We start from the raw sequence: 27,085 nt of genomic DNA on the forward strand, positions 1-27,085 counted from the left end.
TGAATTTTCATGCCCTTAAATCAGAGAGGTATGTCATATAAAATAGTTAATAAATAACATTTCCCACATCTCTACTTTACATCAGCACAATTTTGGAACCAAATTATTTTTTTTTGTTAGGAAGTTATAAGGATTAAAAGTTGACCATTGATTTCTCATTTTTCCAACAAAATTTACAAAACCATTTTTTAGGGACCACATCTTATTTGAAGTGACTTTGAGGGGCCTTTATGACAGAAAATACCCAAAAGTGACACCATTTTAAAAACTGCACCCCTCCAGGTGCTCAAAACCACATTTAAGAAGTTTATTTAACCTTCGGGTGCTTCACACGAATTTTTGGATTATGGAAGAAAACAATGAACATTTAACTTTTTTTCACACAACTGCTACTTTAGACCCAATTTTTTTTATTTTCGCAAGGGTAACAGGAAAAAATGGACTACAAAATTTCTTGTGCAATTTCCCCTGAGCACGCCCATTCCCCATGTTTGGGAGAAAACCACTGTTGGGGTGCACGGCAGGGCTCTGAAGGGAAGGAGCGCCATTTGACTTTTTGAACGTAAAATTTGCTTGAATAATTAGTGGACGCCATGTCATGCTTGGGGAGCCCCTGATGTGCCTAAACAGTTAAAGCTTCCCACAAGTTACACCATTTTGGAAACTAGACCCCTCAGGGAACTTATCTAGATGTGTGGTAAGCACCTTGAACCCCCAGGTGCTTCACAGAAGTTTATAATATTGAGCCGTAAAAATAAAATTTTCACATTTTTTCCCACAAAAATGTTTTTCAGCCCTTAATTTTGCATTATCGTAAAGGTAACAGAAGAAATTGAACCATGAAATTTGTTGTGCAATTTCTCCCAAGTACGCCGATACCCCATATGTGGGTGAAAACCACTGTTTGGGCACATGGCAGGGCTTGGAAGGGAAGGAGTGCCATTTGACTTTTTGAATGTAAAATTTGCTTGAATAATTAGCGGATGCCATGTCGCGTTTGGAGACCCCTGATGTGCCTAAACAGTGGAAAACCCCCACAAGTGACCCTATTTTCGAAACTAGACCCCTCAAGGAACTTATCTAGATGTGTGGTGAGCACCTTGAACCCCCAGGTGCTTCAGAGAAGTTTATAATGTAGAGCCGTGAAAATAAAAAAAAATCAAACTTTTTCCACAAACATTATCTTTTAGCCCCAATTTTTTTTATTTTCACAAGGGTAAGAGGAGAAAATGAACCCCAAAAACTGTTGTACAATTTCTCTTGAGTACGCCGATATTCCATATGTGGTGAAAAACTACTTTTCAGGCACAATGCAAAGCTCATAAGGGAAGGAGCGCTATATTACAGTGCAGATTTTACTGTTGTGGTTTGCAGGTGACATGACCAACTAGGAGAGCCCCTGCGGTCCAAGAACATAGAATCATAGAATGGTAGAGTTGGAGGGGACCTCCTGGGTCATCTGGTCCAACCCCCTTCTCAAAGCAGGATTCACTAGATCATCTCAGACAGATGTCTGTCCAGCCTCTGTTTGAAGACGTCCATTGAAGGAGAACTCACCACCTCTTGTGGCAGCCTGTTCCACTCATTGATCACCCTAACTGTCAAAAAGTTTTTTCTAATATCTAATCAGTGTCATCCCAATGCTTCTAGTCTTTCCTTGTGCAAATGAGAATAAAGATGATCCTTCTACAATGTGACAGCCCTTGAAATATTTGTAGACAGCTATTAAGTCTCCTCTCAGTCTTCTTTTTTGCAAGCTAAACATTCCCAAATCCTGTAACCGTTCCTCATAGGACATGGTTTGCAGACCGGTCACCATTCTGGTCGCTCTTCTCTAAACTTGCTCCAGTTTATCGATGTCTTTTTTAAAATGTGCTGCCCAAAACTGGACTCAGTATTCCAGATGAGGTCTGACCAAAGAGGAGTAAAGTCCGATAATGACTTCACGTGATCTAGACTGTATGCTTCTGTTAATACATCCCAGAATTGTATTTGCCTTTATTGCTGCTGCATCACACTGTTGACTCATGTTCAGTCTATGATCTATTAGTATACCTAAGTCTTTTTCACATGTACTGTTGCTTAGCTCTATTCCTCCCATTTTGTATATGTTTTTTTCATTTTTATTGCCCAGATGTAGTACTTTGCATTTTTCCCTGTTAAAAACCATTCTGTTAGTTACTGCCCACTGCTCAAGTTTATTTAGGTCTTTTTGAATCCTCTCTCTCTCTTCTCTAGTATTAGTTATCCCTCCTAGCTTTGTGTCATCAGCAAATTGAATCAGTTTACCCTCAATTCCTTCATCTAAATCATTAATAAAGATGTTGAACAATACAGGTCCCAGGACAGAGCCCTGTGGTACCCCACTTGAGACATTCATCCAACTGGATGTGAAGCCATTTACGACTACTCTTTGAGTCTGATCACTAAGCCAGTTATGAATCCACCTAATAGTTGCCTTGTCCAATCCATACTTGGTAATTTTTTTCAATAAGGGTGAGATACTTTGTCAAATGCTTTGCTGAAGTCAAGATATACTATTATCTACAGCATTTCCCTGATCCACCCAGTCAGTGATTCTGTCATAGAAGGAAGTTAAGTTAGTCTGACATGACTTGTTAGTTACAAACCCATGCTGACTCTGGTTAATCACTTCATTCTTATCCAGGTACTTACATACATGTTGTTTAATAATTTGTTCAAAGATCTTTCCTGGTATAGAAGTCAGACTCACCAGCCTATAGTTCCCTGGGTCCACCTTCTTCCCCTTTTTGAAGATAGGAACAACATTTGCTCTTCTCCAGTCTTCTGGGACTTCTCCTGTTCTCCAAGAATTTTCAAAGATTATGGAGAGTGGTTCTAAAATTTCTTCTATGATCTCCTTCAGTACTCTGGGGTGTAATTCATCTGGACCTGGAGACTTGAACTCATTTATGTTAGCTAAAGATTCCCTCACAATCTCTCTGTTTACAGATAACTTGGATTCTTCTATTCCTTTAATAGGACAGTGAAGATCAGTTGATGTTACATTTTCTTTCTGAGAGAAAACAGATGCAAATTAGGAATTAAAAAGTTCGGCCTTCTCAACATTCTTTCTTACCATTTCACCATTTTCATCCTGTAAAAATCCTATAGCATCTTTGACTTTTCACATACCCCCAAAATCCTTTTTTATTGCTTTTGACATCTCTTGCAAGCCTTAATTTATTGTCAGCTTTAGCTAACCTGATACGTGCCCTGCATGATCTGCAGACTGCATTATAATCTTCTTTAGATATGCCTCCCTCTTTCCATTTGATAAATATTTCTTTCTTTCTTTTTAGCATGTGTTTAAGCTCTGTGTTCATCCATCCTGGTTTCCTTAAATGCTTCCCATTCTTCCTACTTTTCTGGATTGTTAACGATTGTGCTTTGAGAATCTCATTTTTAAAAATTTCCCATCCTAACTGGACATTTTTGTCCTTAAGGACATCCAGCCATTGGATCCCTCCTATTCTCTTTCTGAGTCGCTTAAAATCTGCCTTTCTGAAATCTAACCTTGAAGTTTGAGTCTTCACATGTCTTCCTCCTCTAGTTATAGAATTTTGGATAATAGCATGATCGCTGCCTCCTAGGGTTTCAGCCACTTTTACATCCTCAACCATTTCCTCCCTGTTTAAAAGGATTAGATCCAAAGTAGCAGATCCCCTTGTTTTCTCCCCTACCTTTTGGAAGATAAAGTTGTTAGCAAGAGAGGATAAGAATTTGCTTGACCTGTTAGCTTTACTTGAGAGAGATTCCCAACAAATGTCTGGATAGTTGAAATCTCCCATGACCACTACATCATATTTTTTGGAGAACTTGGTCATTTGATACATAACGAGTTCATCCATATCTTCAGCGTTCCCAGGTGGCCTGTATTAAATGCCTACAATGGTGTCCTTTCCGTTGTTCTCTCCTTGTATTCTTACCCATTTTCCACAGAACTCCCAGTCTCTGCTTCAGTCTCAGTGCAGATATACGCTTTTCTAACATACAATGCGACACCTCCTCCTCGTTTATCAAGTCTGTTTCTTGCAAATAAGTTGTATCCTTTTAGCCTTGTATTCCAATCATGTGTATCATCCCACCAAGTTTCAGTGATTACAATGACATCATATTCCTTTTCCTTGTTTGTTGCCCATGCTTTGTGCATTTGTATAAAAAAATTTTAGTTTGTGATTGGTTTCTCTTCCTCCCATATTTTTATTATTTAAAGTTTTTTGTCTTTATATAGCTGGCCTGTAGGTTACTATTTTTTACAGCGACCTCGTGTCAATAACTTCACTGACACACTGCAACAAAATTTACAGTGGCTACAGAAAGTATTCAGACCCTTTAAATTTTTCCCTCTTTGTTTCATTGCAGCCATTTGGTAAATTCTAAAAAGTTCACTTTTTTCTCACTAAAGTACACTCTGCACCCCATCTTGACTGACAAAAAACAGAAATGTAGAAATGTTTGCAAATTTATTAAAAAAGAAAAACTGAAATATCACATGGTCATAAGTATTCAGACCCTTTGCTCAGACACTCATATTTAAGTCACATGCTGTCCGTTTCCTTGTGATCCTCCTTGAGATGGTTCTACTCCTTCATTGGAGTCCAGCTGTGCTTAATTAAACTGATAGGACTTGATTTGGAAAGGCACACACCTGTCTATATAAGACCTCACAGCTCACAGTGCATGTCAGACTAAATGAGGATCATGAGCTGAGCTCAAAGGAACTGCCCAAGGAGCTCAGAGACAAAATTGCGGCAAGGCACAGATATGGCCAAGGTTACAAAAGAATTTCTGCATTTCTCAAGGTTCCTAAGAGCATAGTGACCTCCATAATCCTTAAATGGAAGAAGTTTGGGACCACCAGAAGTCTTCCTAAACATGGCCGTTCAGCCAAACTGAGCAATCGTGGGAGAAGAGCCTTGGTGAGAGAGATAAAGAAGAACTCCAAGATCACTGTGGCTGAGCTCCAGAGATGCAGTAGGGAGATGGGAGAAAGTTCCAGAAAGTCAACTATCACTGCAGCCCTCCACCAGTTAGGCCTTTATGGCAGAGAGGCCCGACGGAAGCCTCTCCTCAGTGCAATACATATGAAAGCCTGCATAGAGTTTGCTCAAAAACACATGAAGGACTCCAAGACTATGAGAAATAAGATTCTCTGGTCTGATGAGACGAAGTTAGAACATTTTGGTGATAATTCTAAGTGCTTTGTGTGGAGAAAACCAGGCACTGCTCTTCACCTGCCCAATACAATACCAACAGTGAAACGTGGTGGAAGCATCATGCTATGGGGGTGTTTTTCAGCTGCAGGGACAGGACAACTGGTTGCAATTGAAGGAAACATGAATGCAGCCAAGTACAGAGATATCCTGGATGAAAACCTCTTCCAGAGTGCTCTGGACCTCAGACTTGGATGAAGGTTCACCTTCCAACAAGACAATGACCCTAAGCACACAGCTAAAATAACAAAGGAATGGCTTCAGAACAACTCTGTGACCATTTTTGACTGGCCCAGCCAGAGTCCTGACCTAAACCCAATTGAGCATCTTGGGAGAGACCTGAAAATGGCTGTCCACCAACGTTCACCATCCAACCTGACGGAACTGGAGAGGATCTGCAGGTAAGAATGGCAGAGAATCCCCAAATCCAGGTGTGAAAAACTTGTTGCATCATTCCCAAGAAGACTCATGGCTGTAGTAGCTCAAAAGGGGGCTTCTACTCAATACTAAGCAAAGGGTCTGAATACTTATGGCCATGTGATATTTCAGTTTTTCTTTTTAAATAAATTTGCAAAAATGTCTACATTTCTGGGATAGGGTTTCAGTCAAGATGGGGTGCTGAGTGTCCTTTAATGAGAAAAAAAATGAACTTTTTAGAATTTACCAAATGACTGCAATGAAACAAAGAGTGAAAAATTTAAAGGGGTCTGAATACTTTCCGTACTCACTGTAAATGGAGGCCAATATTTTCCACTACAAATTTCTCGATTTTTATCGATGTAATATGGAAAGGATCTGGCTGTATTCTGCAGTGCCAACAAGCAAATGGAGCAGAAAAATGGGGTACTCTGGATTGCTTTTTAAGCAAATAACCTGGATTAAGATACAAACATTTTTTTCCTTGGACTCTGATATCTGGGGCTATGTCTACAAATATATGTAAGAACAGCAGCAGCAGGAACGTTCAATGGACCCTCTTGCACTATATGCACTGCAGTCTGCCGCATAACTGCCTGCCTTCCACTGATTATATGCAGCTGGATTAGTCCTCAGAAGGACTGTTAGTTCAGATGGATATATATATATATATATATATACACTGCTCAAAAAAATAAAGGGAACACTTAAACAACACAATGTGACTCCAAGTCAATAACACTTCTGTGAAATCTACCTGTCCAGTTATGAAGCAACACTGATTGTGAATCAATTTCTCCTGCTGTTGTGCAAATGGAACAGACAACTGGTAGAAATGATCGGCAATTAGCAAGATACCCCCTTTAAAGGAGTGGTTCTGCAGGTGGGGACCACAGACCATTTCTCTGTTCTCATCCTTTTTGGCTGTTGTTTTGGTCACTTTTTCATTTTGCCATTGCTCTCACCCCTAGAGGTACAGTAGCGTGAGGCGGTGTCTACAGTACAACCCACCCAGAGAAGTTGCTCAGTTAGTGCAGTTCATCCAGGATGGCACATCAGTGTGAGCTGTGGCAAGAAGGTTTGCTGTGTCTGTCAGCACAGTGTCCAGAGCATGGAGCAGATACCAGGAGACAGGCCAGTACACCAGGAGATGTGGAGGGAGCCATAGGAGGGCAACAACCCAGCAGCAGGACCGTTACCTCCTCCTTTGTGCAAGGTGGAACACTGCCAGAGCCCTGCAAAATGACCTCCGGCAGGCCACAAATGTGCATGTGTCTGCACAAATGGTTAGAAACCGACTCTATGAGGGCCCGATGTCCACAGATGGGGGTTGTGCTCACAGCCCAACACCGTGCAGGACGCTTGGCATTTGCCACAGAACACCAGGATTGGCAAAGTCGCCACTGGCGCCCTGTGCTCTTCACAGATGAAAGCAGGTTCACACTGAGCACATGTGACAGACGTGACAGAGTCTGGAGACGCCGTGGAGAGCGATCTGCTGCCTGCAACATCCTTCAGCATGACCTGTTTGGCAGTGGGTCAGTAATGGTGTGGGGTGGCATTTCTTTGGAGGGCCGCACAGCCCTCCATGTGCTTGCCAGAGGTAGCCTGACTGTCATTAGGTACCGAGAGGAGATCCTTGTGAGACCATATGCTGGTGCGGTTGGCCCTGGGTTCCTCCTAATGCAGGACAATGCCATACCTCATGTGGCTGGAGTGTGTCAGCAGTTCCTGCAAGATGAAGGCATTGAAGCTATGGACTGGCCCACCCGTTCCCCAGACCTGAATCTGATTGAGCACATCTGGGACATCATGTCTCGCTCCATCCACCAACGTCACGTTGCACCACAGACTGTCCAGGAGTTGGCGGATGCTTTAGTCCAGGTCTGGGAGGAGATCCCACAGGAGACCATCCGCAACCTCATCAGGAGCATGCCCAGGCGTTGTAGGGAGGTCATACAGGCACGTGGGGGGCCACACACAATACTGAGCCTCATTTTGACTTGTTTTAAGGACATTACATCAAAGTTGGATCAGCCTGTAGTGTGTTTTTCCACTTTAATTTTGGGGGTGACTCCAAATCCAGGCCTCCATTGGTTAATAAATTTGATTTCCATTGATGATTTTTGTGTGATTTTGTTGTCAGCACATTCAACTTTGTACAGAACAAAGTATTCAATGAGAATATTTCATTCATTCAGATCTAGGATGTGTTATTTGAGTGTTTCCTTTATTTTTTTGAGCAGTGTATGTAATATATATATGTTGTGGAATACCTATACTAACTCTAAACAAGCAAATCTCTCCCTACTCTGCCTCCTGATTCCGGAGTGACTGTGACGAGCATATCGGCGCCCGGTCTTATATACTCCTGATGACGCTGTGCGGCCAGTCAATCAGTGTAATGCCCACAACCAACATGGCTACGGCATTACAGTGTGTGGCAGGCAATCCCTGCATGTTCATTGGCTCTCTAAAGAGCGCCAAACATGCAGGGAGGAGACCCGAGCTCCCGCCCGACCAACCCGGAAATACTAGTCGAGCGCCGAGCATCTCGAACAGTGAGATGCTCGGGTGAGTACAGAGCAGTGGCGAACATGTTCGCTCATCACTATTAATAATATTTATTTATGGGTACAGTATATTTTTATATTTTTTTGGATAATTTTTTCATTTTATTTTTAATATTTTTTTCACTTTCTTACACTTCTACACTTTGTCCCACTATGGGACTTTCATTTTTTGCAGGTTGATCACTTGCATAGCATAGGGATGCAGCAGCAGCATCCTTATGCTACGCAGGCTGTCGGACCTGCAGACACAAGTTAGGTAGATCATGCACTGTGCATGATCTATCTAACTTCCTGATGCCTGGTGACCCAGATGTTGTCATGATGACATCGGGTCACCATGGCACGGGGTCTCCGATCCAAGGTAAGAGGGGGCTCTGCAGCATTTCCAGGTTAATGTACCGGGAGCGGTGCGGGACAGCTCCAGAAACATAGTACCGGGTGTCCGCTGTCACAATCAGCTGACACCTGGTGGCAATCGCTCCCACACAGCGGGCGATCGCCGGGCCTAATAATACGTACCTGATCAATAACGCCCAGGGCGCAGATACGTATTATTACGCCCCATGTCAGAAAGGGGTTAAAGCTTGCTTAAAAACGTGGTGGCTAGGTATCAGTCAGATTGTCTGGGGTAGTGCATTCCAGAGAACGGCGCAGCACGGGAGAAGTATTTAAGACTGAGGTGCAAGGTTTGGATTATGGAGGAACGGAGGGCATGTATAGGGTGATAGATAGCTCCGTACATCTCGTACACACACGGCTCTGCTCCGTACACCTCGTACACACACGGCTCCGCTCCGTACACCTCGTACACGTGCGGCTTCGCTCCGTACACCTCGTACACGCGCGGCTCCGCTCCGTACACCTCGTACACGCGCGGCTCCGCTCCGTCCACCTCGTACACACGCGGCTCTGCTCCGTACACCTCGTACACGCGCGGCTCTGCTACATCCACACTGTAAACCCCTCCTGACCCCACACATAAACTTCAGCTCATCCAGCACCATGACAACCAGCACAGCAGAGTCCTGCATCCACTGAGGCCCCTGATCATGTGACCCCTGACTCCTCCCCTCCTGTGACCTCATCACAGGTCCTGTGCGCACACAACAGCCATATATGTGGTGGCGGCTCTGCAGGTGGAGGTATGTGGAGACCCCATTACTGGGCGCAGGGGGCATTAACCCCTTCAGCACGGAGGGTCTTTTGGGGTCTTGTATTGCCCCTTTATAAGAATCATAAGGTTTCTGTTCTGTTTCCTGTAATAGATACATACGACCCAACTATGGAGACAGGAAGGGAGGAAACGTATTGTTCTCATAGTACAGGACCCCCACAGTGTAATGCCCCCATTATGCCCCTCATGCAGGATGTATGATGCCCCACACAGTGTAATGCCCCCATTATGCCCCTTATACAGTATGTATGATGCCCCCATTATGTTCCTCATGCAGGATGTATGATGCCCCACACAGTGTAATGCCCCCATTATGCCCCTCATGCAGGATGTATGATGCCCCACACAGTGTAATGCCCCCATTATACCCCTTATGCAGGATGTATGATGCCCCCATTATGTTCCTCATGCAGGATGTATGATGCCCCACACAGTGTAATGCCCCCATTATGCCCCTTATGCAGGATGTATGATGCCCCCATTATGTTCCTCATGCAGGATGTATGATGCCCCACACAGTGTAATGCCCCCATTATGCCCCTTATGCAGGATGTATGATGCCCCCATTATGCCCCTTATGCAGTATGTATGATGCCCCCACATAGTGTAATGCCCCATTATGCCCCTTATGCAGGATGTATGATGCCCCCACACAGAGTAATGCCCCCATTATGCCCCTTATGCAGGATGTATGATGTCCCCACACAGAGTAATGCCCCTATTATGCCCCTTATGCAATATGTATGATGCCCCCACACAGTGTAATGCCCCCATTATGCCCATTATGCATTATGTATGATGCCCCCACACAGTGTAATGCCCCCATTATGCCCCTTATGCATTATGTATGATGCCCACACACAGTGTAATGCCCCCATTATGCCCCTTATGTAGTATGTATGATGCCCCCACATAGTGTAATGCCCCCATTATACCCCTTATGCAGTATGTATGATGCCCCCATTATGCCCCTTATGCAGTATGTATGATGCCCCCACACAGTGTAATGCTCCCATTATGCCTCTTACGTTGTATGTATGATGCCCCCACATAGTGTAATGCTCCCATTATGCCCCTTATGCATTATGTATGATGCCCACACACAGTGTAATGCCCCCATTATGCCTCTTATGTAGTATGTATGATGCCCCCACATAGTGTAATGCCCCCATTGTACCCCTTAAGCAGTATGTATGATGCCCCCATTATACCCCTTATGCAGTATGTATGATGCCCCCATTATGTCCCTTATGCAGTATGTATGATGCCCCCATTATGTCCCTTATGCAGTATGTATGATGCCCCCATTATGCCCCTTATGCAGGATGTATGATGCCCCCACAGTACCGCCTGAGGTCCTGCAGTTGGAATAATTCCTCTGGAGTTGGTTTTCCCTTTGCCTGCTCCCCTCCATGTAGACCCTCGAGCATGTATACATGCATGTAGGGGAGCAGCCGGTCTTACTAGATATCGAGGCTTTGTACAGTAATATACGGCCTGAGGATGGTATCAGAGGAGTAAGACGTTTCTTTATATCGAGATCAATACAGTGTAGCAGACATAATGACTTCATGGAGGATCTTCTAAAATTCACTCTTACTCATAACTTCTTTCTTATTGACAGGCAGTACTTCCTCCAGCTCAGGGGTACTGCGATGGGGAACCCCTGTGCCCCCTCGTATGCTAACCTATCCCTGGACTGGTGGGAGGAAACCACAATATTCTGGGATGAGCATAAGTGGTGCATCCATATACTGGGGTATGGTTTAGATATATCACCAATTCACAAGAAAGAAGTTTAACCACAAACAATATACATAATAATAGAAAATTATTTAACTCTTTATTGAAAGGTAATTCAAAACAAGAATACAGAAAGTTTCATCAGACAGCAGGAGGGGATGAAAATAAATAAATGGACATGGTAATAATAGAAGCAGTAATGCAGAGGAACACATATAAAGGTATACCATATTTTTCGGACTATAAGATGCTCTTTTTTACTCCAAAATTTTGGAGGAAAATGTGGGGTGCATCTTATAGTCCGAATGTGCTATATACTGTGGCTGTGGATGGTGGGGCGTGTGGGGGAGCGGCAGTGGCAGAGGAGGGGGGCACAGGAGGCAGGAGCCGCCTGCTGCAGCCTGCACTGTCCCCTCTGCTAAAGAAAATGACTATTCACTGCTCCCCACATCCATGGCCGTGGGAACAAGTAAATATTCATTCTCCTTAATAGAGCGCACAGTGTAGCTACATCCGCGGCTCTTGTTATGGCTCAGCGGTCACGTGTGACCTCTATTAAAGAGCATGAATATGCATTACTCTCCACTCCCATGGGCCTGGGGAGCAGTGAATCTTCATTCTCTTTAATAGCATGCACATGTTATCGCCGAGCCGTAACAGGAGTCACGGCTACAGCTACGGTGTGCGCCAACTATTAAGGAAAGTGAATAGTCACTGCTCTCCATGCCAATAGTCCCGGCGTGGGGAGCAGTGACTATTACGGCAGCTCATCTCACCGTGTGAGGGCGCATGGCAGTGACGTCATGCACGGCTCACACAGTGAGATCAGTGCTGGCAGTAGAACGGGACGCATCGCTGGAGCAGAGGGAAGGTGAGTAGAATTGTTTATTTTTATGTGCAGCATGTTAGGGATTCCGGTGCCATGCATACCAGGATGAGGGGTGCCATGCATACCAGGATGGGGGATGAGGGGTGCCATGCATACCAGGATGGGGGATGAGGGGTGCCATGCATACCAGGATGGGGGATGAGGGGTGCCATGCATACCAGGATGGGGGATGAGGGGTGCCATGCATACCAGGATGGGGGATGAGGGGTGCCATGCATACCAGGATGAGGGGTGCCATGCATACCAGGATGAGGGGTGCCATGCATACCAGGATGAGGGGTGCCATGCATACCAGGATGGGGATGAAGGATGCCATGCATACCAGGATGGGATGAGGGGTGCCATGCATACCAGGATGGGGATGAGGGGTGCCATGTATACCAGGATGGGGATGAGGGATGCCATGCATACCAGGATGGGGATGAGGGGTGCCATGCATACCAGGATAGGGATGAGGGGTTCCATGCATACCAGGATGGGGGATGAGGGGTGCCATGCATATCAGGATGGGGGTGAGGGGTGCCATGTACAGTACAGATCAAAAGTTTGGACACACCTTCTCAGTTAAAGATTTTTTCTGTATTTTCATGACTATGAAAATTGTACATTCTCACTGAAGGCATCAAAACTATGAATTAACACATGTGGAATTATATACTTAACAAAAAAGTGTGAAACAACTGAAAATATGTCTTATATTCTAGGTTCTTCAAAGTAGCCACCTTTTGCTTTGATGTCTGCTTTTGGAATTCTCTTGATGAGCTTCAAGAGGTCTGTACTGTATACCAGGATGGGGGATTGGGGTCCCATGCATATCAGGATGGGGATGAGGGGGCCATGCATTCCAGCATGGGGGTGAGGGGTGCCATGCATATCAGGATGGGGGATTGGGGTGCCATGCATATCAGGATGGGGATGAGGGGGCCATGCATACCAGGATGGGGGTGGGAGCCACTTTTAACAGGAAGCCATATATACCAGGATGGTGGATATTAACAGAATTGGGTGACATTACCTCTATAACATGGTCAGCAGCAGACCCTCTCCCCCTTAGCAGTGCATAATGACCACATTTTTCGCTTAAATCTTTTTTTTCTATTTTCCTCTTCTGAAACCTAGGTGCAGCCTATGGTCCGGTGCGTCTTGCGAAAAATCGGTCATCTTTATTGACACGTTATATAGATAGACAAGGACCATATAAAAACAATTAAAACAGTCAAACAGGCCCGAAAGAACAAGCTCGAACTCTAAATATATATTTGGGATAATACCAAACCCATTAGAGTACAGGTGCTAACGTGAGTAGACTTAAATACAGCAACAATAATACAAAATGTAAAAAGAATATAAATGTATTTGTCACTGGGTCCCATATGAGGATATTAACATAGATAGTCACGTTGATTAGATAAAGACAGTTAGTATAGTAGCCATCATCCTGTAATACCCTCAAATCTAAATAGATGTATGCCACATATCACAAAGATGTGTACATGGAAAGATGCCACACAAGAGATTAAGAAAATAGCTGGTGTGAGGCTATGTGCACAAAAAGCGATTTTAATGCGTTTTTGCGGCGTATTTTCGCTGCAAAAACGGATTAAAATCGCTTGTAATAGGTCTGCCATGTACTGCAATGCAAATCCGCATGTGCTGTGCACATCATGCAGAGATTTCCGCTGCGAATTTGCATTGCAGTAAAAACCTCAGCAAGACCAATTCTAGTGCGAAATCGCTGTGAAGTCGCTGCCATTGACATTGACTTACATTGAATCGCATAAGATCCGCATGACTACATGTTACCCGGGTCTCCGCCAGACCCGGGTACCATAGTACCTGTAGTTAAAAAATAATTAAAATAAAAAATAAACATATACTTACCTTCTGATGGCCCCCTGTCTGCTCCCGGCGGTGCTGCTTGCTCTTCGGCTGCTCGCGGTGGTAAAAGGATCTTTCGCGGTCGCGTGACCTGTCGCATGACTAAATGACGTCATGGAAGGTCCTTTTACACCACCGCGAGCCGCCGAAGGAGACCGGGGGCCGTCGGAAGGTGAGTATAATTGATTTTTTCTATTTTTCAACATTTTTGTTCATTTTTTTTTACTATTGATGCTGCATTTGCAGCATTGTAACTTGGTCACACAACATAATTCCATGCCGGTTGCATGGATTTATATAGTGTGACTAAGTTGTCAAGCACTTTCCAAGTGATGCTAAAATCGCTTGGAAAAGCGCTTGATAACCCGCATGCAGAAATGCATGCAAAAACGCTTCACAAATGCCTCTACCTGTCAGGAAAAGCGCATGTAAAATCCGCATGAGTTTTTTCTGCCAGGGAGATGCAGAAACGTTCCGCAGCATTTCTGCATCGTGGGCACTTAGCCTTATAGAAAACCACACATGAGCATGTAAAGCCCAGGAATGAAGCCTGAAAGAACAATGCAATGAAAAATCCAATGTGAACCACCTGTGGTGTGGATAAATCCTCTAATAGGCAAATGGAAACTTGCTGGCTAAAATATCCATGGTGGGATCAAGTATACCACCTGCATAAGTGATGTGGGGTGTATTATGGACCATGCTCTGACATGGAATGCTCGTGTTCGGACATGCGCAACCGCAGACAATGATCCTAGATGCGCTCCGGCGTGGAGCGCATAACTACGGGCATGCTCAGTCTCGGGTACGAGTGTCGCGGCAGATGAGAAGTAGCGCAGGCGCAGTACATTATTGTAGATAGGCTCCATTCTATACCCAGAAAAGAGTAGTGGTCGGCAGCACTCACTGTGAAGGACGTATGTCAATAGTCCACAAGGAACCCACATGGGAGTACAATGGCATGTAAGAAAAGAAGACAGCGTCCATGCATGCCAGGGTGTTCAATTGCAAAAGTAGTGTTAATTCCACCATTCCATAAACAACGTTTCAACCCGGTGTGGGTCTTTATCAAGTCGTAGTTGTATTCTTTTCTTATATTAGACTCCATTCTTTATATCCTATAACAATTTACCTATGGGAATGGGTCTCCTAGTCTGGGGAGGGGTTTTGGATGAAGTGAGATATTTAACCCCTTTACAGCCCATGACGTACTAATACGCGTCAGTACCCTGGGCTTTAAGAGCCTGACCCGTATTAGTACTTCATTGCGATCGCGCGCGCACACAGGCTGTGCGGGCGCGATCGCCGCCGGGTGTCAGCTGATTGTCACAGCTGACACCCGGTACTCTGTGCAGGGAGCGGTCCCGCACCGCTCCTAGCACATTAACCCCCGCAATGCTGCGATCGAAGTCGATCGTAGCATTGCGATGGCAAGGGGAGGTGATCGGTATATTCACCTCCTCTTCCGGCCTCCAGCGCTGTCTGCCGCGGCTTCCCGGGTGTTGCCATGATGACCCGATGTCGTCATGACAACATCTAGGTCACCAGACAGCAGTAAGATTGTTTGGACATGCGCAGTGCATCTCCAAACTATCTTCTCCCTGTACAGCGCTGACTACCTGCATGGCACAGGGATGGTGCTGCATTCCTGTGCCATGCAGGCGATCAGAATAAAAAAAGTGAAAGTCCCATAGTGGGACAAAGTAAAAAAGTAAAAAAAACTCCCAGAAAGTGAAAAAAAAAAAATTGTAAAAATATTTAAAAAAAAATAAAAAAAATAATCTACTAAAAATAAAAATATAATGTACCCATCAATAAATATTATTAAGAAAAAAAAACAAACAAACAAAAGTACACATATTTGGTATCACCGCGTCCGTAACGACCTGGCCTATAAAACTGTTCCACTAGTTAACCTTCAGTGAACACGGTAAAAAAAAAAAAAAAAAAAAAAAAAAAAACAAAGCAAAAAACAATGCTTTATCATCATACCGCCAAACAAAAAATGGAATAACACGCGATCAAAGAGACGAATATAAATAAAAATGGTACCGCTGAAAACGTCATCTCGTCCCGCAAAAAACAAGCCGCCACACAGCTCCATCATCCGAAAAGTTACAGCTCTCAGAATAAAGCGATGCGAAAAAATAATTTTTTCTATAAAATAGCTTTTGTGTAAAAGCGCCAAAACATAAAAAACGATATAAATGTGGTACCGCTGTAAACGTATTGACCCGAAGAATAAAGCTGCCTTATCAGTTTTACCACACGCGGAGTAGAATAAAAAAATGTAAAAAAACACAATTCCTGAATTGTTGGTTTTTGTTTATTCTGCCTCCCAAAAGCTGGAATAGAAAGCGATCAAAAAATGTCACATGCCTGAAAATGGCACCAATAAAAACGTCAACGCATCCCGCAAAAAACAAGCCGTCACTTGACTCTGTCGGCCAAAATATGGAAAAATTATAGCTCTCAAAATATGGCGATGCAAAAACTAGATTTTACAAAATATGTGTCTTTTAGTGTGTGACAGCTGTCAATCATAAAAACCCGATATCATTCTGGTATCGCTGTAATCGCACCGACCCAAAGAATAAAGTCGTCTAATCACTTATACCGCACTAGGAATGGCGTTAAAAATAAAGGCTAGGGCTGGGGTTGGGGTTAGGGTTGTGCTAATGTTGGGGTTGGGCTAGGGTAGGGTTAGGGTTGTTTTTTTTTTTCAAAAGTAAAAAAAAAAATGACGATATGGCGACTAGTGTTGAACGCAAGTGCTCCCTACTTGAGTTTGCATCGGGTGCTCGGGTATGCACTGTGTATCGCGGGTGCTCAAGTCTCCGCCCCATATGCTTCACGGCCAAAAAATCCTTGCGGGGATTGCCTGCCATGCACGAGCAATCCCCGCATGTTTTTTTCGGGGTGTCTTATAACCGTGAAACATGCAGGCGGGGACTCGAGCATTTCACTCAAGCACCCACGATACATGGTGCATACCTGAGTACCCGATGCAAACTCAAGTAGCGAGCACTTGCGCTCAAGACTAATGACAACTTATTCAATATGATGACCTAATGTTATCAAATTCTGTGTCGTACCTCTGGGTTCAAAATGTTCACTATACCCCTTGATAAAATCCTTGAGGGGTGTAGTTTCCAAAATGGGGTCACTTGTTGGGGGTTTCCACTATTTAGGCACATCAGGGGCTCTCCAAACGCGACATGACGTCCGCTCTCGATTCCAGCCGATTTTGCGTTCAAAAAGTCGCACAGTGCTCCTTCCCTTCTGAACTCTGCCGTGCGCCCAATCACTGTATTTTCCCCACATATGGGGTATTGGCGTACTCAGGAGAAATTGCGCAAAAGTTTTTGGGGTCCATTTTCTCCTCTTACCCTTGTGAAAATAAAAAAAATTCGGGCTAAAACATCATTTTTGTGGAAAAAGTTTGATTTTTTTATTTTCACGGCTCCATGTTATAAACTTCTGTAAAGGACTTGGGGGTTCAAGGTGCTCACCACACATCTAGATAAGTTCCCTGAGGGGTCTAGTTTCCAAAATTGTGTCACTTGTCGGGGGTTTCCACTGTTTAGGCACATCAGGGGCTCCCCAAATGCAACATGGCGTTCGCTAATTATTCAAGCAAATTTTACATTTAGAAAGTCAAATGGCGCTCCTTCCCTTCCGAACCCTGCCGTGCGCCCAAACAGTGGTTTTTCCTCACATATGGGGTATCTGCGTGCCCAGGGGAAATTGCACAACAAATTTTGGGCTCCATTTTTTCCTGTTACCCCTGCGAAAATAAAAAAAAATTGGGTCTAAAGTAACATTTTTGTGAAAAAAGTTAAATGTTCATTTTTTTCTTCCACATTCCAAAAATTCCTGTGAAGCACCTGAAGGGTTAATAAAGTTCTTGAATGTGGTTTTTAGCACCTTGAGGGGTGCAGTTTTTACAATGGTGTCACTTTTGGGTATTTTCTGTCATAAAGACCCCTCAAAATGACTTTAAATATGATGTGGTTAATCTTATCACTTCAAAACCCAATACAAGAGCGTCACACCTTACTCTTTTCCCCCACCTTCCCCGGCCTTTAGCAATCTCCTGGCACCATAAAGGTATGTACTGTTGTTCGTACAAATGGCTTCTGATGATATCTCTCCAACAAGCATCTATTGGACTTTTCAATATCATTCTGCTGTGAATATTAACTCTAAACACTTTCAATCCTGGATATCTATCAGAGAACGGTCTATAGCCCGTCTCTTCTCTGGCAAAGGGCGTATCTAGTACCCTTGCTATCCGCCAGCCTGATTCTGATATTATAAGTTATACGCTCTGTAGGCACCATGTACACGTCATAAAGCAGGGATAGATAAAACACCAAATCACAGGCCACTGCAACGACCTGTAACACTACCAACATACAGGTGCATCTCACTAAATTAGAATATCATCAAAAAGTTTATTTATTTCAGTTCTTCAATACAAAAAGTGAAACTCCTATATATTATATAGAGTCATTACACACAGAGTGATCTATTTCAAGTGTTTATTTCTGTTAATGTTGATTATTATGGCTTATAGCCAATGAAAACACCACAGTCATTATCTCCGTAAATTAGAATACTTTATAACAACAGCTTAAAAAATGTTTTTAAAATTTTAAAAAGGTGGATAAGGGAGGGGGCTTCAGGAAAAGAAAGAATATATTCAGTATTTATCAATATTTCCCTGACATCCCCCCTCTTTGAGGTGGCCTAGGGGGCTGATTTACAGATTGCCCCTTTAAGTCCACCTGCTGGCCCACACATCCTGCTGATCCGACAAGCCGTGGACCCAACTTGCCCACCACCCTGACCGACTGGGGATTTAGCTTTCCAATTACCCTCACCGGTTTGGGATACCTTTTCCTCACACCTCTGACAGGCTATGGGTACCTCCCTCTCATACTCCTGACAGACAGAGGGGCACACCTTTCTTTTACCTTGCCCGTTTATGGGACCTACCCTTTTTGCCATCATTTTTACCTCGGGAGCCTTGCTCACTAGGGGGAAGCTACGACCGGCCATGTCACAGCCCGTCACGACACTGGTTGGCGACATGGGACCACTTTCCCTATGACCCCGTGTTTCTCCCCATCTCTTCCCATTGCGTGTGGAGCCATGCTAGTCATGGGGCAGCTACCATTGACCCTGTCACTATTTGGCTTGACACTGGTCACCCGCACGGGGTGACCTGGTGTCCGTGCATGCTCCCCTTGCCCTTAGCACTTATGCTGGTTCGTTTTAGGGGATCCTGAGCAGCATCACCCCGTTCCAGATCAATTCCCAATAGCACATTAGTGGGGAGATTCTCCGACACCCCCACTTCCCTTAACCCCCTTCCCGCACCCCAGTCCTGGAAAACTCAGGCCATCGGTATGGGACAGCGAACACCCCCAAACCCGGTGACAGTCAGGGTCTTCCCAGGAATGAGTTCCTCTGGTAACACGAACTCAGGGCGGATGAGGGTACGTTCTGCGCCAGTGTCCTTAAGGCCAACAGTAACTGTGTTGCCCACAGTAACAGGTTGTAAGTTCTCCTGGGCCTGGCCAACCTTCCCACCCACAAAAAGAATGGCTGCAGTAGGCCCTGGGGCCTCAGATGTGGTGTCCCTCTTCTGCCTCTCTGGGCAGACAAGGCAGATGTGACCCGTTTGGTCACAAGTATAGCACTTACGCGAGTCAAATGTAGTCCAGGTGCTGGAAGATGGGGCAGAACCCGCTGAGGGCCGGCTGGCTGGAACACTGGGGGTGGTTATAGGCTTACCCCCTTTCCAGATGGCGGCAGCTGACTTCCGCACCTCTGATGTGCGGCTGGCCTCATAGCCATCCGTAATCTGGGCTGCTTTGGCTCCCGGTCCAGCACAAACTGTCTCACCTCCACAGGGCAAAGATGAAGAAACAGGTCCTTCACCATCAGATCCTTCAGGTCCTAGAAGGTGGTGACTGACAGTCCTTGGACCCACTGCTCAAAGTTTGTTCTGAGCCCATCCACCACATCACTGTAGCTATCATGTGGTCCACATTGGAGGGCTCTGAACTTTTTCCTGTAAACCTCCAGAGTCAGCTGGTACTTTTTTATCTGGGCCTGCTTGATGGCCTCATAGGCTCCATCTTGTTTTCGAGGGAAAGAAGCAAACACCTCCAGAGCTTTTCCTCTGAGCCCTGGGGTTAAGTACCTTGCCCACTGGTCGGCAGGCAGCTGATACAGTCTGCAGGCTTTTTCAAACCCTCGTAGAAATATGGCCAAGTCCCCATCCTTTTCCATAACAGGGAAATGCTCAGGACGGAGTTTAAAACGGCTGGCACTGTTGGACTCGCTGGTCTGTGTGGAGGGTGGCTCCTTCTGAAGCCGGGCTAGCTCCAGCTGGTACTTTCACTCCTCTCGCTCAGCTTGGGCCTGGCGCTCAGCTCTCTCAGCCTCTTGCTTCTGGAATTTCAGGATCAGCTGCAGTCGTCCATCACGGTCGTCTGCAGCTCGCTGCTCCAAGGCCATGTGCAGGTGGGGGTCCACACTACCCTGGCTGCAAGTCTGGCTGGCAATCACAGGTGGGACCCCTGCAGCAGCGCCATCTGAGCCTTGGCTGGCCACGACATCATCAGGGCTCTGCTTTCGGACAGGCTCCGCAGCACCTTGCAACAGTTCAGCAATCATTTGGGCCCTCTTTTTGCCCATGGGGTTAATCTGTCTCCGCTCACAGAGGGCAGTGAGTGTGGCCTTTGAATGCTGGGTATACCAGGGCTCTTCACGTGTAGCCATTATTGCCAAATAAAAGATAGGACAGAAAAACAAGAGGAGGGAAGGGGATGCAACTGCTATACGTACCATTATGTCCCAGATAAAAAATATTAAAACACTGAGTCTGATTTCTTTAAACTCTGCACAGAATTCTTTCAAGAACCGTGCAAGTTTTCAGTGACAGCAGTGATTGCTCAATCCAGCCACTGATGGTCTGTAATATCCCACCGCTTGCCACCAATTTGTCAGGTATTCCACAGAGACGACACCGGGGAGGCCACAAAATATCTCACCGTGCCGTCACTGTGTCACGGATTTCGTCCGGAATCGCGAGCACATCATCCAGACTACTCACTACTTGGGTATCGGCAAGCTACCAGTGAGCGTATGGCGTCACACCTCTGGATTCCAACACATGGAATAGGTGTTTACTAGAGATGAGCGTTGTTCTACTCGAACTGTAAGCCAATCTCAAATTCGAGCTGTTTTGGGCGGTGTTCGAGCCGTTCGGCGAACACGAACAATTTGAGAAAAATTCGGCTGTTCGAGGTTATGTTCGATAACTGTTCGTGCACCAAAATCATAACTGGATTTTTTCTCAGTAATGATGAAAATTAATGTTAATACGCAGTTTGAGTGTACAGCGGGGTGGGGGGAGGGGCAGGGGATGGATCTCTGCAGGAACAATGAAGATCTCCATTTTTTTTTTCTCTTTCCCGCATTTACAGTGGGGAGGTGCAATCTGTCAGCCTATCAGCAGCGCACACACGGAGCGAAGTGCTTTTTTTCACACAAGCAAGGGCATGTCATTGGCAGTGTATGTCACATGTCCTTGCCCTATAAGACCAAGCCATTTTCCCCGTCGCCACCATTTTCTCACTGCTGCAGCTGCGTGTTAGACGGCACCGCTGTTGCTGTGTGCGCTATACTTTGTTAATTTCAAGCCAATTTTCGCACAAATATACAGATAGCTTGGGAGTAGGGAATAGTTGTGATTGCAGTCCTTTTAAGGACTAGGTTACAGCATTTCCTACGACTTTTATCAGGGAGGTCTGTGCTCTTAAATAGATAGGTTGTGGGAGTAAAGACTAATTGTAATTGGAGTCCTTTTCAGGACTAGGTTACATGAGTTCCTATCCGTTTTTGCCAGGCAGGTCTGTGCCAGTGCTGTGCAAGTTTTTTTCACAGCATTTGGCTGAATCTAGCAAAGCTAATCCTTTTTGGCCTATTGCAGAGTGTGTTAGTCAGTGGAGTAGCCTATCTGTGTTGCAAGATATACCACCTGTGTATAGAATACCAATTTTTTTACTGCACCTAGTGAAGTAAAATCTTTTGGGCATAGCATCATTCTATTAGTCCATCTATACTGACCTCCATCAGGTTGCAAATTAAAACTAATTTTTATCTGTATCTACAGTACCTCTGAAAAAATATTTGGGCTTCTAGCAGTGTGTGGGACTTGTTGTATTAGTCCATCTATACTGACCTCCATCAGGTTGCAAACTGAATATATTTTTTTCTGCATCTACCTCTGAAAAAATATTTGGCCTTCTAGTAGTGTGTCGGACTTTCTCTATTAGTCCATCTATACTGACCTCCATCAGGTTGCAAATTAAAAATAATTTTTATCTGCATCTACAGTACCTCTGAAAAAATATTTGGGCTTCTAGCAGTGTGTGGGACTTGTTGTATTAGTCCATCTATACTGACCTCCATCAGGTTGCAAACTGAATATATTTTTTTCTGCATCTACCTCTGAAAAAATATTTGGCCTTCTAGTAGTGTGTCGGACTTTCTCTATTAGTCCATCTATACTGACCTCCATCAGGTTGCAAATTAAAAATAATTTTTATCTGCATCTACAGTACCTCTGAAAAAATATTTGGGCTTCTAGCTGTGTGCGGGACTTGTTGTATTAGTCCATCTATACTGACCTCCATCAGGTTGCAAACTGAATATATTTTTTTCTGCATCTACCTCTGAAAAAATATTTGGCCTTCTAGTAGTGTGTCGGACTTTCTCTATTAGTCCATCTATACTGACCTCCATCAGGTTGCAAATTAAAAATAATTTTTATCTGCATCTACAGTACCTCTGAAAAATATTTGGGCTTCTAGCTGTGTGTGGGACTTGTTGTATTAGTCCATCTATACTGACCTCCATCAGGTTGCAAACTGAATATATTTTTTTCTGCATCTACCTCTGAAAAAATATTTGGCCTTCTAGTAGTGTGTCGGACTTTCTCTATTAGTCCATCTATACTGACCTCCATCAGGTTGCAAATGAAAAATAATTTTTATCTGCATCTACAGTACCTCTGAAAAAATATTTGGGCTTCTAGCAGTGTGTGGGACTTGTTGTATTAGTCCATCTATACTGACCTCCATCAGGTTGCAAACTGAATATATTTTTTTCTGCATCTACCTCTGAAAAAATATTTGGCCTTCTAGTAGTGTGTCGGACTTTCTCTATTAGTCCATCTATACTGACCTCCATCAGGTTGCAAATTCAAAATAATTTTTTTCTGCATCTAACCCAGCCAATAGTTTTGGCCTAATACCACAGTTTGGCCACTCAGCTCTGCTCGGTTACCATCCATTGTTTTTTTGTGCAAACAACTCCAGAGTTGTGAATTAGTTAACCACCAAAATGAGTGGAAAAAGGCCTGCTGCTGGTGGAAAGGGGAATAGGCGTGTTGGGAAGGGGAAAAAAGGTTGTGTCCGTGGGGTAGGTGTTAAAGCAACAGTAACATCTGCAGAAGAAAGACCATCTTCCAGCCAAACTAAAATGTCTACTTCTTTTAGCGGACAATGTGATAAGATCCCTTTCTTACGGCCACGCCAATCGCTACAAATTCCAGATGAGGCACAAAAACAGCAGGTGCTTCAACGGATATCAAGTGCTCCTTTAAGTGGACTCTCCTCCACATCAACTTCAACATCACAAATACTCCAGTCCTCAAAGGTGTCACCCAAATCGCACTTGCTTCCTCACAGCTCCCAAATCTCCAGCTGCCCGTCTGAGTATGAGGTAGAACAGATGGTTGAGTCTGCAGAGCTGTTTACTCATACTATAGCCTGGGAATCAGAGGTCGACTCCAGCGCTTCTGTGAATCCAGACGAGGAAATGATCTGCACTGATGCCCAGAATCTTTATGAGTCGGATCCAGGACCAGACGCAGAAGGTTCTGACCATAATGTAGACCCTCATTCCCAAACTGTAACTCCTGTTGGTGGAGACAATGAGGAAGACGATGATAAGACTCAAATACCTGATTGGAGCGACAACTTTAGTTTTTTGTCAGGGCAGGAACAGGTTGGCTCTGAGGACGACGGGTGTGATAACGCACAGGGTGATGATGATGAGGTCGGAGATCCCACTTACTGTCAACCCACAGTCAGCCAAGAGATGAGGTCAGCAGAGGAGGTGGAGGAAGATGCTAGTGACGACGAGGTCAGGTTGCGCCTTCCTGGACAGAGACGTAGTACTGGAAGCACGTCAACAACTGCATCCTCAAACACAACTCTGCCTCTCACCACAAGTCGTGGTGGCTCTTCAGGTCGCATGGGTGCTAAGCCTTGCATAGCCTGGGCATTTTTTCAGATCGATAAAGATGACCCAACTCGTGTTATCTGTAACATTTGTCAGCAAAAGCTAAGTAGAGGCCAAAAAATACATAGTTTGAGTACTTCATGCATGAACCGGCACATGGACATGAAGCATAAGTTGCAGTGGGAAGCTCAGTGTGCTACAATGCGGCCTAGCCGGCCGGGCCAACCACCGTCTGCCATATCTTGTGCATCCGCGGCCTCTTCATCCTCTGTGACTGGGGGGACAGCAGTCACACCTGTTTTGGGGCGCAGACCTGCCACCTCTTTACCCGCAACAGCCAGCGTGATTGGCAGGTCATCATTTTCTTTGGAGGTGGTAACACCAGCTGGTGTTGAGCACTGTCCGACATCGATAGCACCACCTTTGGATGAAGGCAACCTAACATGTCCGCCTGCATCTTCCTCACAGACCGGCAGTTTGCCGGGGACACCCTTATCAACCCCGTCTAAGCACAATAGCCAGCCCTCGGTCCCTCAGATGTGGACAAGTAAAAGACCATTTCCTCCTAGCCATGAGAAAGCTAAGAGGTTGAATTTCACCATCTGCAAGCTCTTGGCTACAGAAATGCTGCCTTTCCGCCTGGTGGACACAGAGGATTTTCGAGACCTTATGTCCGTCGCAGTGCCCCAGTACCAGATGCCCAGTCGGCACTACTTCTCAAAGAAAGGTGTGCCTGCGCTCCACCAGCATGTCGCACACAACATCACCGCTTCTTTGAGAAACTCTGTGTGTGACAGGGTGCATTTCACCACAGACACTTGGACGAGTAGGCATGGACAGGGGCGTTACATGTCGCTGACTGGGCACTGGGTAACTATGGTGACAGCAGGACAAGGGGCTGCTGTCCAAGTCTTGCCGTCCCTACGAGTTGTGCGTCAATCCTCTTTATGTCAAAGTTCCTCCACTGCTTCTGCCTCCTCAACCTCCTCTCGGTCTTCCACCTGCACCCAAAGCCTGTCTGGTCATGCCACAAGCTTTCTAACTGCGCAGAAGGGATCCTGCACACCTCCTTACTATGCTGGCAGTAGGGCTCAACGTCATCAGGCGGTTTTTACATTGAAATGTCTGGGAAATGTGAGTCACACAGCTGAGGAGTTGTGGTCAGCTCTGGAGAACCAATTTCATGAATGGTTGTCTCCACTGGACCTGAAACCAGGGAAGGCCGTGTGCGACAATGCTGCAAACCTGGGTGCGGCCCTTCGCCGGGGCAGTGTCACACACGTGCCTTGTATGGCTCACGTGTTGAACCTGGTTGTCCAGCAATTTTTAGCCCACTATCCCAGACTAGATGGCCTTCTGCAGAGGGCACGGTCGCTGTGTGCTCACTTCCGCCGTTCGCATCCCGCAGCTCAGCGACTTACATCTCTACAGAAGTCGTTGGGCCTGCCACTTCACCGGCTAAAATGCGATGTGCCTACCCGGTGGAATTCAACTCTGCACATGTTGCAGCGACTGTGGCAGCACCGACAAGCCCTGGTGCAATACATTCTGACGTATAGCCTGGGCCAACGAGATTCAGAGGTGGGGCAAATCACGCTGGAGGAGTGGTCTCAGATCAGGGACCTATGCACCCTTCTGCACAGTTTTGAAATGGCGACGAAGATGTTTAGTGCTGACGATGCCATTATCAGCATGACTATTCCGGTGATTTACATGCTGGAGCACATGTTAAACAGAATTCGGAGTCAGGTGGTGGCACAAGAGGAGGTGGAGGAAGTAGAGGAGGAGGAGTTGTATGCGGAAGGGCTAACATCTGCAAGGTCCAGAAGGTCGGCAGCACCAAGGCGGCAGGCATGTGAGGGTGGGGGAGATGGTTTTACCAGGGCGCATGGTAGCAGCCAAACTAGTGAGGAAGGTGCAGGAGCCCAGGAAGAAGTGGAGGACGAACTGATGGAAGACTTATCAGATGAGGGAGACCTTGATCACATTTCTGTTGTGCGAGGTTGGGGGTAGAGGACAGAGGAAGGAAGCATGATTGTTACCTCGCCACCAACACAACAGGGACTTGGTGCTCCTGGATGCGCAACACACATGAGTGCCTTCTTGCTGCACTACCTGCAACATGACCCTCGAATTGTGAGAGTTAGAAATAATCCTGACTACTGGGTTGCCACACTGTTAGATCCCCGGTACAAAAGTAAATTTGCAGAAATTATTCCTGCCATAGAAAGGGATGCACGCATGCAGGAGTATCAGCAGAGACTGTTGCAGAATCTTACATGTGCTTTTCCACAAAATACCAGTGGTGCACGTAGTGAATCTCACAGTTCCAACTTGCCAACCGTGGGACCGTCAAGTGTTCAGCACTCAAACCGTAACAGAACCACAGTATCTGCTGGTAACATCAATTTTGCGGAATCATTTCACCACTTTTTTAGCCCATCCTTTGCAAGGCCACAGGAGACAAGAAGTCTGACACATAGTCAACGCCTAGAGACAATGGTACAGGAGTATCTCCAAGTAAACATTGAAGCCACGACTGTGTCACTGGACCCTTGCTCTTTTTGGGCTTCCAATCTGGATAAATGGCCGGAGCTAGCCACTTACGCCTTGGAGATCTTGTCATGCCCCGCAGCCAGCGTTCTGTCTGAACGTGTGCTCAGCGCTGCTGGTGGTGTGCTGACAGATAAGCGCACGCGGCTCTCCACTGATAATGTAGACAGACTCACGTTCATAAAGATGAACAAATCATGGATCCGAAACGACTTTTCTACCCCTGTGTCATCCTGGGGAGAGTAAAAGCTTGATGATTGGTTAAAATCACCCTACCAAACGTTTTAAGCTTTCA

At 45.4% G+C, this 27,085-nt stretch overlaps 1 protein-coding gene across 1 annotated transcript in view; it reads left to right on the plus strand.

The window, feature by feature from the left end:
* The window catches only part of LOC141172907 (uncharacterized), a 51,052-nt gene that overhangs the window by 1,413 nt on the left and 22,554 nt on the right, over positions 1–27,085 (plus strand). The gene's annotated exons all lie outside the window — the stretch shown is intronic.

This window comes from Phyllobates terribilis, unplaced genomic scaffold, assembly GCF_046119375.1.
Source record: "Phyllobates terribilis strain yellow unplaced genomic scaffold, ASM4611937v1 Scaffold_12__6_contigs__length_324123572, whole genome shotgun sequence".
Classification (NCBI taxonomy): Eukaryota; Metazoa; Chordata; class Amphibia; order Anura; family Dendrobatidae; genus Phyllobates; species Phyllobates terribilis.